Here is a 14,278-nt window from a genome sequence, read left to right on the forward strand (position 1 = left end):
CACAATGGCCTGAAGTGGATAGAGCACCAGCCCTGGTCAGGAGGACCTGAGTTCAAATTTGAACTCACTTAACACTTCCTAAGTGTGTGCCCAGCTATGTGACCGTGGGCAAGTCACTTAACTCCAATTGCCTCAGCAAAAAAAAAAAAAAAAAAAAAGAAAGGAGAGAGAGAGAAGAAGAAGAAGAAGAAGAAGAAGAAGAAGAAGAAGAAGGAGAGGAGAGGAGGAGGAGGAGGAGAGGAAGGAGGAGGAGGAGGAGGAGGAGGAGGAGGAGAAAGAGGAGGAGGAGGAGGGAGGGAGGGAGAGAGGGAGGGAGAGAGAAAGAAAGAAAGAAAGAAAGAAAGAAAGAAAGAAAGAAAGAAAGAAAGGAAGGAAGGAAGGAAGGAAGGAAGGAAGGAAGGAAGGAAAGGAAAGAGCAAGAGAGAAAGAAAGAAGGAAGGAAAGAAAAAAGAAAGAGAAAAAGAAATGAAGGAAAGAAAGTGGAAGAGAAAGAAAGAAAGCAAGCCTTTGTGACAGCCTCCCACACTTCTCTATAGGCACCTCCTCCCCATAAAGGAGGGATAGGACACTGGGATCTTCCCCAGTCCTCATTTCCCTCTGTCTGGGGTGGCCGGGGAATGTAAGCAAAGACTACACAGGAACATTCATTCCCACTTTCCCCTTGTCCCCTTCCCCAAGGGGAAACCCCCAAACAACCACCTCATCACTCAGTTTTTCGCCAACTTCTCAACTCCATTCCCTTATTATGTTCCTCCAAGAAAGTGGGGGAGGGAGAGAGCAGAAAATAAGACGACCCCCTGGGGAGAAGGGTCTCATCTCCTGGAGTTGAGAGGGCTGAAAGAGTCAGGGGGCCGGGGGGGGGGTGAATGTGTGGAGGGTGAGTTACAGTTTGTTTGCTATATTTTCCCCAGGGAGGCGACGAAGCAGCCACCAATGATCTCCTCCTTGCTCTGCAGAGCAGGCAAGGACCTTGCTTGGCCGTCTCCCTCCCTCCCGTGGATCCCCTTGCTGCCAGGTAGCTAAGGGCACAGGGAACCGGACCTGAGACTCACACAAACACATCCTTCCATGTCTGTCCGCTCACCTCTGCTCTGCCCTCCCCCCAGCCTCCTCTGCCCTCTGCCGTGGCCTTCAGGACACCAGTCTCAGAGAGAGGTGACAGACTGAGGGCTCTGGAGGCTGAGCAGCTGACCTGAATCTCAGGGACTATAAAGACGACTGCTTCAGACCTTTAACTTTAGGGATCCAGGCGGGGCCAGGCCAGAACCAGGGACAGCTCCTCGCCAAAATCTCCCCTTCCCCTGTTCCCCCAAGGGCTCTCCCCCGTCGATTTGCCTTTCTCCTCACTCCACCCCCTTCCCCTGCAATGCAGCACTGCTCAGGGCTCAGCTGGAGTGGGAAGCAGCTCTGAAAAGTGCTTTGAGATCCAACAGATCATGAAAGGTGCGAGAGAAACATGGAAAGGGAGGTATTCTAACCCAGGTCACCTGAAACCTCCAGCTTTCTCTGCTGCCCTCATGTCATGGCTGCCATTAAATGGCCAGATCAGAGGGCCACTGCCCCTATGAACAAAAGCCACACTTATCAGGACTCTCCTCTCCCCACAGGAAACTCTGTGGCCAAGGATGAGACCGGGGTGGGGTGAACCAGGCAGCTCCCCTGGAAAGGCAGCTGTTTTCTTAGAAGGCTCTGTGTCTGGGGCCAAAAGAGTTAGTTGTGTGACTGTAAGTATTTTTTAATTTTGGTGAAGTGCTTTGGTTCTATCCTCTGTAGAAGTGGTTGGGGAGCAGTAATACTGTTTGCAGCAATGACCTCACAGCATTAGAGAGAGGAAAGTGCTTTATAAAGCACATAGGAAGCAATGATGGTGCAAGACAGGAAGAGGAGGAGGTGAACAGGACTCAGGGAGCTGACCCGGAGCACCTCTCAGGTCCCTTCTAACTCACATCATGAGACTCTAGGACAAGGCAGGAAGGAGGCTGACGGTCTTGGCTCAGAAATAACTGAGGGGCGAACAGTAGCAAGGACTAGGACTTTAGGGATTGATCTGAGATTTGGACGAAGGGGGCATTCTGTATCAGGCAGTTCTTTTTGTGTATTATAGATTTCTTTGGAAAGCTGAGGAAATCTACAGATCAAGGATTCTCCAAATCATCTTTTTTCAAATCCACAACATAAAATATAGATTACAAACAAATAAATTGTGTTGAAATACAGTTCTCTGTGTGTGTCTGTCTGTCTCTGTCTCTGTCTCTGTCTCTTTCTGTCTCTCTGTCACTCTCTGTCTCTATCTGTATCTGCCTCTCTTTCTCTCTCTCTCTGTCTGTCTCTCTGTCACTCTTTCTGTCTCTGTCTCTCTCTGTATCTGTCTCTTTCTCTCTTTCTGTCTCTCTCTCTCCAAACACACACACACACACACACACACACACACACACACACACACTTTATATGTGTGTGTCTAGAATTTCACAGAGCCCAAGTTAAGGACCCCTGCTTTGATCAGCATTGTCCACAAAGGAAGGAATACTAGTAGCTAAAGCTGTTTTAGCCCTGCCCCCTCTCCCTCCCGAGTGCTCACTATCTGTCTTAGACAGATTCTCCCCCACATATGGAATTGGCTCAGTCTCTGTTCCTATCACTTCTGGCCTTCAACAGGCCCACCCCACCTCTGTAGTTCGGGGAAATCAAGTCAAACCACTAAGTAATGAAGTGCCTTATCTTACTTTACAAGCAACAAAGCCAATTTTCCTAAGAAACAAAAGAATCACACAGGACATAAAAAAAATCAAGATTGCAGAGGACAGATGGCAACTCAACGCTCTTCCCTCCTCCTCACTTAGGGAACACCTATGAAAATAAAAATCCACTGGGGTTCAATCTTTGGGCACCATTTTTCTCCCCTCCAGGAAAGAACCTGCCATAAGAGGTTTGCACCTATCCCTTGGGTAAGCAGAACAACAGATGACTGGAGTTTCCCCAAGCTGGAAAAAAAAGAAATAATTACAGCTTATCATAATATGCTCCCATTTCTATAGCATTTTCTGGTTTACGAGGTGCATTATTAACAATCTTTCTGTGCAGTAAGTAGTACACATATTCCTACCCCCATTTTACAGATGAGAAACTTAAGGTCCAGAAGGATCAAGCAGTTTGCCCTGGATCACATGGCTAGTAAGAATTTGTTCCGAGGTCCTCTGATCCCAAGGACAGTGCTTTACCCAGCTATCCTTGCTGCTGTTGGGTCACCCTTTCAGTGGCCACCCTACTTGTGAAAGGTACAAGTTAGGATTTTAGTACATGAAAGTGGCCTGGGGGTAGGGGGTGAGAAGGTAAGAGAGAGCATCAGGAAAAGAGCACTTCAGGTTCAAGCTCGACCCCGCCTAAGTCTCAGTTTCTTTCTCTGTAAAAATCAAGATCTGATGATGTTTTATGTGTCTGTTCTAGCTCAGGATCTTGTCTTATATCCATATTCATTTGCAGTGCCAGATTCAGAGCAAAAACATGTTCAACAAACTTTTGATCAACGGAGGGACTGAGGAGAAGGGAAGAGGACGGAATTGCCCTGCCTTTTCCCAAGTCTCAATGCAGAAAAGGCCTAGGTACCAATGCTGCCTGAGGGGCTGGAGAGGATGTGCTCCATTTAACAAGATGTGGTTAGCAACATATATTTTAACATGTATGGGACAACTTGCCATCTAGGGGAGGGGGTGGGGAAGGAGGGAAAATTTGGAACAGAAGGTTTTGCCAGGGTCAGTGTTGAAAAATTACCCGTGCATATGTTTTGTAAATAAAAAGCTATAATAATAATAATAAAAGATGTGGTTAGCAAGGAGGGGAAGCCAGACATGGATGGGCTGTTTGAGTACTGAGCTTGATGTCCCAGGGAGAATGAGTCCCATGAAAGCACAGGAGCCACCTCCACTCCACAGACTCCATTCTGCTGGGGGATCACAGAGAAAAGAGAATTGATGGGGAGTTAGAAGTCCATCTCTGTAAATTACTACCCAAGTGACTTGGCCAGTCACCTCTCCTCATCTTATAAAATGGCAAAAAGGAATCTCATAAATAACCTCCAAGGTTCCTTCCATCCCTGTAACTCATGATCCTAGCTGTGTGGCTATGAGCTGACTCATCTGACCTCTCTGAGACTAAGTTCCGTGATCTTTAAAATACAGATGATGTTACTGAGTCCAGATATTTCATTGGATTTTTGTGGAACAGGTTTTGCAAGCTGTAAAGCAGACCAGAAACTGGAGTGCTTATTATTGTGTGATAAGGACAGAGCTAGGAGCTAAAAGTCTATCCTCCATCCTGGATTCCTTGGCCAATCACTGTCCTGATTCCCCGGGGGCTGATCAGAGGATGCAATATCATCCCCAACCAGGACGCAATATCATCCCCACCCCTCCTTGTGTGGATTTGATTAGGTTTAATCTCTGATTAATTGTCACGGGACCCTCCAAGCATGGAAGAAGATGGAAAAAATTCATTTTCCCAGGGGGACTGAGAGCAGGTGTGCATCATGGATCTCACTAGGTGACTTCAGCCTATTTTTGGCTGAATCGAAAAACCATACTCAGAAATGCCAGGTGACTTAAGTGGATTTTCCTAGGAAATGCATGTTTCCTCCATGGTCCTTCTCTAGCCCTGGAGAAGCACATAGATGACAGGATCCTAGATTCAGACAAAAGAGCTCACCCATCTTAGAGATGAGGAAACTGAGGGCCAGGGAAGCTAAGCCCAAAGTCACAGGGTTGGTAAGGGATAGAACCAGAATCCTAAGCCAGATTTTCTGGGTCCTTTCCAAAGCCAGTGCTCTTTCTAATGCACTATGCAACAGAATCATAGGGAGCTAGATGTATATATATTATATCATTATATTGTATATGTATATATGTATGTATATAGATGTAAGGATAAATCCTGAAACTGAAGCTTAAATTCTTTGGCCATATAATGAGAAGCCAGAACTCATTAGAAAAGACTCTGATGTTGGGAAGATTAAAGGCAAAAGGAGAAGGGGATGTCAGAGAATGAGATGAAGAAATGGTGTCATGGGAGCAATGAGCATGAGCTTGGACAGACTTCAAGAGATATGGAAGAGAGAAGGGCTGCTGTGCTGTGGTCTAGGGGATCACAAAGAGTCAGATATGATTGAATAACAACAACAAAATGTGTGTGAGTCTAGAGAAGGAAAATAAACAAATTGTAAGCTTGTATGTTTGCATATTGTAGGTAGACACACATTAAAGTTAGTTGAATTGACCAACTAGGCAAGAACAAAAATGATGTTTGTATAATGGATATATACAATATATGGGAAAGAGAGAAAGTTGAAAGAAAAAGAGATAGAGACAAGACAACATAAAAAGAAAGAGAGAAAAGTATACAAAGAGAGGGGGAAGAAAAAAGAGTTGAGACAGAGCAGAAACAAAAAGAAGAGAGAAAGTATATATATAATAAAGAGAGAGAAAGAAAGAAAAGAAAGAAAAGAAATAGAGAAAAGACAAGCAAGAAAGAAGAAGAAAAGTATATATATTATATATATAATTATATATATAGAGAGAGAGAGAGAGAGAAAGAAAGAGAGAAGAAGAAGAGAGAGAGAGAGGAAAAGAGACAGAGCCAGAAGATATAAAGAAAAGAGAGAGAAAGTCTCCTATGAAAGAAAAGAGAGAGAAAGAGAAGTAGAGACAGAGACAGAAGATACAGAGAAAGAAAAGAGAAAAGTATATATATATATATATATATATATGTATATATATATATATATATATAAAAAGAGAAAGAGAAGAAAAGAGATAGAGACAGAGATAGAAGATATAGAGAAAGAAAAGAGAGAAAAGTGTCTCTCTCTCTCTATATATATATATGATACACACATAAATATGTATGTGTTTATATATATGAAGAAAAAGAGAAAGAAAAGAGATAGAGACAGAGACAGAAGATATAAAGAAAGAAAAGAGAGAGAAGTGTATATATATTATATATAATATATAAATATGTATATGTATAGAGAGAGAAAGAAGAGAGATAGAGACAGAGACAGAAGATATAGAGAAAGAAAAGAGAAAAGTATATATATATATGGAAAAAAAGAGAAAGAGAAGAAAAGAGATAGAGACAGAGATAGAAGATATAGAGAAAAAAAGAGAGAGAAAAGTGTCTCTCTCTCTCTCTCTCTCTCTCTCTCTATATATATATATATATATATATATATATATGATACACACATAAATATGTATGTGTTTATATATATGGAGAAAAGAGAAAGAGAAGAGATAAGAGACAGAGACAGAAGATATAGAGAAAGAAAAGAGAGAGAAAAGTGTATATATATATTATATATATATATATATGTATGTGTATAGAGAGAGAGAAGAAAAGAGAGATAGAGACAGAGACATAAAATACGTCTAAAAAAAAAATATGTCTAAAATAAAAACGAGAGAAAAGTGTATATATATATATATATATATATATATACATAATAAACAATGTATGTGTTATATTGAAGAGAAAGAGAAGAAAGAGAAGAAGAAAGAATAGAAAAGAAATAGAGAGAAAGATAATTATATATATATAATATATATATTGAAGGAGGAAAAAAGAGACAAATAGAAAGAGGGAAAAAAGGTTAATTTATCACAATAAATATATGTGTATATATATATGGAGAAAGAGAGAAAGAGAAGAAAAGAGAGGTAGAGACAGAGACAGAAGATACAGAGAAAGAAAAGAGAAAAGTGTATATATATATGTGTGTGTGTGTGTGTGTGTGTGGAGAAAAAGAGAAAGAGAAGAAAAGAGAGACAGAGATAGAAGATATAGAGAAAGAAAAGAGAGAGAAAAGTGTCTCTATGTATATATGATACACACATAAATATGTATGTGTTTATATATATGAAGAAAAAGAGAAAGAAAGAGACAGAGACAGAAGATATAAAGAAAGAAAAGAGAGAGAAAAGTGTATATATATTATATATATATATGTATATGTATGTGTATAGAGAGAGAGAGAAAGAAGAAAGAGAAATAGAGACAGAGACAGAAGATATAGAGAAAGAAAAAAAGTATATATATATATATATATATATATGGAGAAAAAGAGAAAGAGAAGAAAAGAGATAGAGACAGAGATAGAAGATATGGAGAAAGAAAAGAGAGAGAAAAGTCTCTCTCTCTATATATATATATGATATACACATAAATATGTATGTGTTTATATATATGGAGAAAGAGAGAAAGAAAAGAAAAGAGAGATAGAGACAGAGACAGAAGACATAGAGAAAGAAAATAAAGAGAAATATGTATATATATATAATATGACACACATGAATATGTATCTGTTTATATATATGGAGAGAGATAGAGACCAAAGATATAAAGAAAAGAGAGAGAAAAGTATATATATATGACACACATATAAATATGTATGTGTATATATATGGAGAAAGAAAGAGAAGAAAAGAGAGAGACAGAGACAGAAGACAGAGAAAGAAGAAAAGTATGTATGTATGTATGTATGTATATATATATATATATATATAGAGAGAGAGAGAGAGAGAGAGAGAGAGAAGAGAGAGAGACAGAAGACAAAGAAGAGAGAAAAATATAGAGAGAGAGAGAGAAAGAGAAGAAAAGAAATAGAGACAGAGATAGAAGATATAGAGAAAGAGAGAAAAGTATATATATATATATATAACACATAAATATGTATGTGAATATATATATATGGAGAAAGAGAAAGAAGAAAAGCAAGATAGACACAGAGACAAGACAGAAAGAAAAGAGAGAAAAGTATATATATATATGACACACACAAATATGTATGTGTATATGTACATATGGAGAAAGGGAAGAAAAGAGAGATAGAGACAGAGACAGAAGACATAGAGAAAAAAGAGAAAAGTATTTATATACATATATATGATACACACATAAATATGTATGTGTATATATATATATGGAGAAAGAGAAGAGAGAGACAGAGACAGAAGACAGAGAAAGAAAAGAGAAAATATATGGAGAAGATAAGGACAGAGACGAAGATAAGGAAAGAAAAGAAAAATGTGCACATAAATATGTTTATATTATATAGGGAGAAAAGAGAGAGACAGAAGCTATAAAGAAAAGAGAAAGAAAAGTATATATTTAACACATAAATATGTATGTGTTTATATATATGGAGAAAGAGAGAAAGAGAAAGAAAAGAGATAGAGAGAAGAAGACAGAGAAAGAAAAGAGAGAAAATATATGGAGAAAAGAGAGTAAGAGACAGAGACAGAAAAGGAAAGAAAGAAAAATATTGGACACATAAATGTGGGTATATGTAATAGAGAGAAAGAAGAGAGACAGAAGTCTAAAGAAGAGAAAGAAAAAGTATTATTAACAATAAATATGATGTGTTTATATATATGGAGAAAGGAAAAGAGAAAGAAAAGAGAATGGAGGACAGAGAAGAGAAAGAAAAGAGAGAAATAGTAGATGTATATATATATATATATATATATATATAGAAGGAGAAAGAGAAGAGATAGAGACAGAGACAGAAGATATAAAGAAAAGAGAAAGTATATATATATATATATATATATATATATATATATAAACACACATAAATATGTATGTGTTTATATATATGGACAAAGAGAGAAAGAGAGAGAGAGACAGAGACAGAAGATATAAAGAAAAGAAAGAGAAAAGTGTATATATATGACACACATAAATATGTATGTGTATAGAGAAAGAAGAAAAGAGAGAGCTAGAGACAGAGACAGAGATATAGAGAAAGAAAGAAGTGTATATATACCTTTGTATTTGTGGCCCCATGGATCATAGCATACCAGACCTTTCTGTCTAGTTGGACACAACCACAGTTCCCATTGTCTCTTTTCTCTCTTTCGTCTCCTTCTGTTCTCTTTTTCTCTCTTTTTCTCTCTCTATTTCCCTGTTCTCTTCCTATTTCTCCCGAGTGTCTCTCTCTGTCTCTGTTTTTCCTCTGTTTCTCTGTCTCTCTCTTCTCTCTCTCTGTCTTCTCTTCTCTCTCTCCTCCCTTCTCTTTTCTCTCTCCCTCCCTGTCTTTCTCCTTCTCTCTGCTCTGTTCTGCTCTCTCTCTTCATTATAATCTGAGATGAGGGGAATAGGGAGACAGAAGAGGACTTTAGCTGGGGATACAACCCTGGGCCAGTGTCTAAAGTCCTTTCACTCAGATACAGAAAAGACAAGTGGGCAGAGCATTGATGTGTTTTTAAACCAGAAAAGACCCTCGGAAGCCTATTTTGAATTCTTCATGCATAGAGGGCGAAACTGAGGGTCAGAGAAGGGGAGATGACCTGTCCAAGGACACACACAGCTCCCTTTTAGACCCAGGACTTCGGTCCATGAGAATCACAGTCCCATGATGGGCGCGCTGAAGTGTCAGGACTCCTGGGTTCTCTTCTGGTGACTCAGGCAGGAACTTTGAATGAGTCACTTGCCATCTCGATGGCTTAAAAATAACAACAATAAGAAAACAAATACCCCTCTGAGATAAAAAGGGCCCAGCCTCGTGCTGACATAATTGGGGGTAATTACTGGGCTTGGGTAAAAATAATATGAGATAAGGAGCTAGGGTAGGGAAAGGGGCTTTCCAATGTCTCAGGTCTGCTCCCGGGCTGGTCCGGGGGGGGGTGGGGGGGAGGCATCCTGGCTTCTCCCCGTTGTATCCTACCTCCTGGCAGGCTCAGTCCTGCAGCTTCATCTCAAAAATATCATCAGAGCCCGATGCATCTCCTGGCACTGAAGGTGACCTAGTTATAATCAAGTTCCTTGGTGGAGGGGAGCTACATGAGTAAGCATCGCCACAGGAGCCAAGATCTGAGGGCCTCCTGCCCTGAGTGCCCTCCTTCGTCCTGTGGGCCCAGAACTTTGGTTCCTTTTGTCATAGAATCTGGGAGGGAATATTAGGGTGAGGGGGGCTTTGGGGGCAGGAGATCTGAACTTGGATCCTAGCCCTCACACACACTGGCTGTGCGACCTCCTCTTGGCAACTTTAAACCCAACCCTTTAAGATTTCCAAAGTGAAAACTGACAAATGTTATGGAGCCTGATCTGCACTTAACCTTGGGGAGGGAGGTGCTGTTTTATCCCCATTTTATGATGGAGAGACTGAGGCTAACGGGGAGGTTAAATGACTTAAGAAGACCCAACTAGGAAGTAGCTAAGGTCTGGTTTGAGCTGAGACCTTGATTTCAGCCCCAAGTTCCGTGCATTTGCCCTGTTTAGAGAAACACGAGTTGTTATTATTAAATTCGTGGTAATATTAAGAATATTAACACCAGGAACAGTCAATAGCCACATATATATATATATATATATATATATATATATATATATTCTATTAATATTATGTGACAATCGTTCTCATTTCTGGAGCGATTTAAGGGGAACAAAGCTCTTTCTAAATCTCGGCTGCTTACAGCATCCCGGGGAGGGCTGGTGGCTTGGGAGTATACCCCAGAGAAAGAGAGAAGATAAAAGATCCTTGCCATTCGTAGGAGAGAGGCTGTTGGGCTACTTTGGGCTGGAGAGATGAGAGGCGGAGGCCGAACTCTGGATCCTTCCTTTGGATTTCACGTTCTACTTTCTAGGCTTCGGTGTTTTTGAGCTGGGAAGGACCACACAAGGCAGCTAGCCAGATCCATCGTTTTAGGGATGAGCGGCCGGAGAGGCAAATGATGTCTCCAGAGCACAGGGAGTTAATGTCAAAAATCATAACTAGAACTCAGGTCCCCTGACTCTCAACACTGTCGCTGCCGGCAGCCTTTGTCGCTAATCTCCTAAACTCCGACTGAGGGAGCCCATTTTCCTGGTTTGGAGTGATGGAGAGGGAGAGCGAGCTGCCACCGGCTCTCCTGGACCACTTCTGCGCTCTCAGCTGCCAGGAAAACATGGCCTTCTTGCGTCCTCACCCTTCCACCGGGCCCCGCCCACCCCCGCCCGACTCTGAGCTTTGGGGAGGTTTAGTGACCGGCTGGACGTCGCGAAGGGGTTCAGTTTTTCCTCTTCTGCAGCTGCTCGGCCCCCCAGTCCTGATTTAGATCTCCCCAGGCGCTGAGCCTTTCCAGGCTTTTCTGCTAGCCTGCGGGCAGGAGATACTCCAAGTCCCCACCCCCATAACCACCCCCAGGGATCTCCTTCTCCCCTCAAAATGAGCATCCGTGGAACATTCCATAACTGCTTCTAGGGAGGCCCCCCTCCTACATCTACTTGGTATACCCCGACTTTTGGCTAGAGAAGGCCGTGCCGGCCTCTACCATTCCTTATAAAGGGGAGGCCCTTTCATGCTCCTCCGCCCCCCAAGCCCATTGCTTTATTCCACTAAATTTGTTAGATTGAGGGACGGAGAAGGGAGAAAGGAAGGGAAAATAGTCTGGCTTTTTTGTCATCGTTGTTGTTGTTGGATGCTCTTTATATGGGAGGAGGCAAGGTAAAGGGATATTGGAAAGGGAATAAAATGGCCAGAATTGAGAAGGAAAGACAGCTGAAATGGAGGGAGCATGGGCTGGGGAAAAACCATCTCCCTCCCCCTCCGAGTCGGAGCATGCTGTTTCCCAGGGTGATTACCCTAATAGTTTGTAACCAGTCTGGTGTGATGCAATGGATTGCAAATTTATAGGATTAAATAAAGAGGTTGCCCTCCCCCCACATCCCACTTCCTCCTCCTCCCACCCCCCCTTAGACAAATCTGTCACATCAATAGCCAGACTAGACTTATTATTGTTCTCTGCCTTCTTGCTTGCCTGTCTTCCTGTCTGCCTCCCTCTCCTTCTCCTTTCTCTCTCTCTCTCTCTCTCTCTCTCTCTCTCTCTCTCTCTCTCTCCCTCTCTCTCTTGTCTCTGTCTCTCTGTCTCTCTCTTCTCTCTTTCTGTCTTTATCTCTCTCCTCTCTGTCTCTCTGTGTTTATGTCTCTGTCTCTCTGTCTCTCATTTTTCTCTCTCTCTTAGTCTTGATCTCTCAGTTTCTGTCTCATCTCTCTGTGTGTGTCTCTCTGTTTCTCTCTGTCTCTCGTTTCTCTCTCTCTCTCTCTCTCTCTCTCTCTCTCTCTCTCTCTCTCTCTCTGTCCCTCTGTTTCTCTCTGTCTGTCTCTCAGTCTGTCTCTGTCTCTCTATGTCTCTCTATCAATCTCAGTCTCTCAGTCTGTTTCAGATCTCTGTCTCTGTCTGTCTCTTTCTCTCTCTGCATTTTTCTCCCCCTCTCCTTCTAGGAGGATCAGAGCGTCCTGCAGTCCCAGGGCTTTGTAGAAAGCCCCTTTCTCCTCAGGGGCTGCCAATGAATGCCCCTTTCATGACTGGCCGGGCGGCCACTGAGTTCCCATGGTCAGAAGGTTAGACATCAGCATCCTTCCTCCTTGAGAGTCAGCTGCCCCAGAGTCCAATCCCACTGAGCTTTGCTCTTGGGACCCCCGGGGGCTCAGTCACGTCTCCAGGGAGAAGTGAATCCCTGTGGTTGTCAAGGCAGAAAGCATCAGAAAAGACAATCCCGTGGGTCCATGGAGACCACTGTACTAGGAGCAGGAAAGAGGCCACCTTTCCCGAGGGCGGGGGTAACAAGGACAGAATAACATGGAATCATCTCTCCTCTCTGCTAATTACCCCAATTATCCCCATCACACACACAGAAGCAATGATATGAATGTTCCATCCTTGGTCCTGTGCCCGAGCAGCCTCCCCATCCGCCCCTCCCCCCAGCCCCAAATTCAGGAGCACTGGATTCACTCTCAGTAGAAAAGAACAATTACTACCCTTCCCCTTCCCTCCTCCCCGCCCCCCGCCCCCCATGATTCTCAGCATCCTTGCGCTTGCCCTAACCTTTTTTTTTCAGGGGCTCTGCTTCCCCTTCCTCAGGGAGAAGGACACTCCTGACTCATGTCAAGCTCCCACCCCAACCCTCCACCAGCCGCCCGGTTTCCATCCCAGACACACACAAACACGATTCTGCTCCTAGAGGAAACCTTGGGGGGCAGGGGGAGGTGGGGAGCGGTTTCCACTCTCTCCAGCCTCTTCTTCAAAGCCCAGCGCACTCCCTGCCCCCCTGGGGACCAGTCCCCCAGACATCCCTCCTCAGCTCCCACCGAGGACCCAGCCTCCCCGCCCCCCCCACCCTGACCCCCCCAGTAGTGCCCATAGTCATCCATCCACCGCAGCTGCTGTACCTTGGGCTGTGGAGTCAGCCTGAGTCGGGAAGCTCTCCCCTTCGTTTCCTTTGTACCCCGTTCCTTGGAGCCGGCGGGCAAGAAGGGACTTAAGCTATTTGGGGTGTGTGAGTGTGTGTGAACATGCAGCACCCGGAGCATGAACTCGCACTCACACACATCCACTCCTTCCTCCTGACGTCAGGGGGCCGAGTAGAGAGCAGGTGGGAGGGATCAGGATGCGAACTTGCACTCCGGCTTAAAGGGACATCCGAGCTGCTCTTGTCCTTCTTCGGCCCAGGTTGCTGATGGAGCCGGGGAAGGAGTCCTCCCAGAAGCCTCTGGGGCATCGCCAAGCCCCTGAAGCCGTGACGGGGCCACTCAGTGACCTGGCCAGTGACACATGGCAAGGGCATCTTCTGCTCTCCCAGAGGATGTCTTTTATTTTTCAGAAAGTGGCTTTTATGGCATGAGTGGTGTATAATTCAGCCGGCAGCTCAAGGGAAGGAAGACGCCAAAAAGCACTCACCACCCTTGTGCTAATTAGCTGCGGCAAGGGAGGGAGAAGTCCGGGCTCGTGGGGCTCTGGTACCAGAATGTCCAGAAACCCTGATCGGACCCAGCTGCGTCAGGGTGGAATCGTCCATTCCGAAACATTATCATGATGGTCCATCGACCATTGGGTCCAGGGCACTGTGGCTGGACCACTGAGTCTCCAGTGCTGTGGCTGGACTGCTAGGTCTAAGGAGACATGGCTGGACCATTGGGTTAAAGGAGGCCCTTTCAGGGACCAGCAAGAACAAATATCTTCAAGGGGCCTCTCCTAAGGGTTAGTGCCTTCTCCTTGAAGTCACCTTGTATTTGTTCTGTACAATACCCCATATTTACTTATCTGGGGCATCAGTTCCGAGAATCCAAGATATTCTGAGCTGGAAAGGCCTCTGAGGACTTCTGGGCCAACCTGTTCCCGAATTGGGATCCCTTCTGTGACATCCCTTCCTGATAAGGGACAGAGCAGTCTCTACTTCCAAGGACTTGCCCAAGAAGCCCGGGCCATTTGGGGGGGCAACCTTAATTTTAAGGAACTTCCCTTTATTTTGA

The 14,278-nt window shown here is 43.6% G+C and overlaps 1 protein-coding gene across 2 annotated transcripts in view; it reads right to left on the reverse strand.

The window, feature by feature from the left end:
* CSDC2 (cold shock domain containing C2) overlaps positions 1 to 13,478 on the reverse strand; it is a 21,703-nt gene extending 8,225 nt beyond the window's left edge. The window contains exon 1 of one of the 2 annotated variants that reach the window (XM_023505328.2): positions 13,199 to 13,478. The gene's annotated coding sequence lies outside the window, so the exon portion shown is untranslated. Of the gene's footprint in view, positions 1 to 10,532; positions 10,975 to 13,198 lie in introns of those variants that run through there. The other variant, XM_003772237.4, reaches the window with a different exon arrangement.
* Positions 13,479 to 14,278: the final 800 nt, after the last annotated feature.

This window comes from Sarcophilus harrisii, chromosome 5, assembly GCF_902635505.1.
Source record: "Sarcophilus harrisii chromosome 5, mSarHar1.11, whole genome shotgun sequence".
NCBI lineage: Eukaryota > Metazoa > Chordata > Mammalia > Dasyuromorphia > Dasyuridae > Sarcophilus > Sarcophilus harrisii.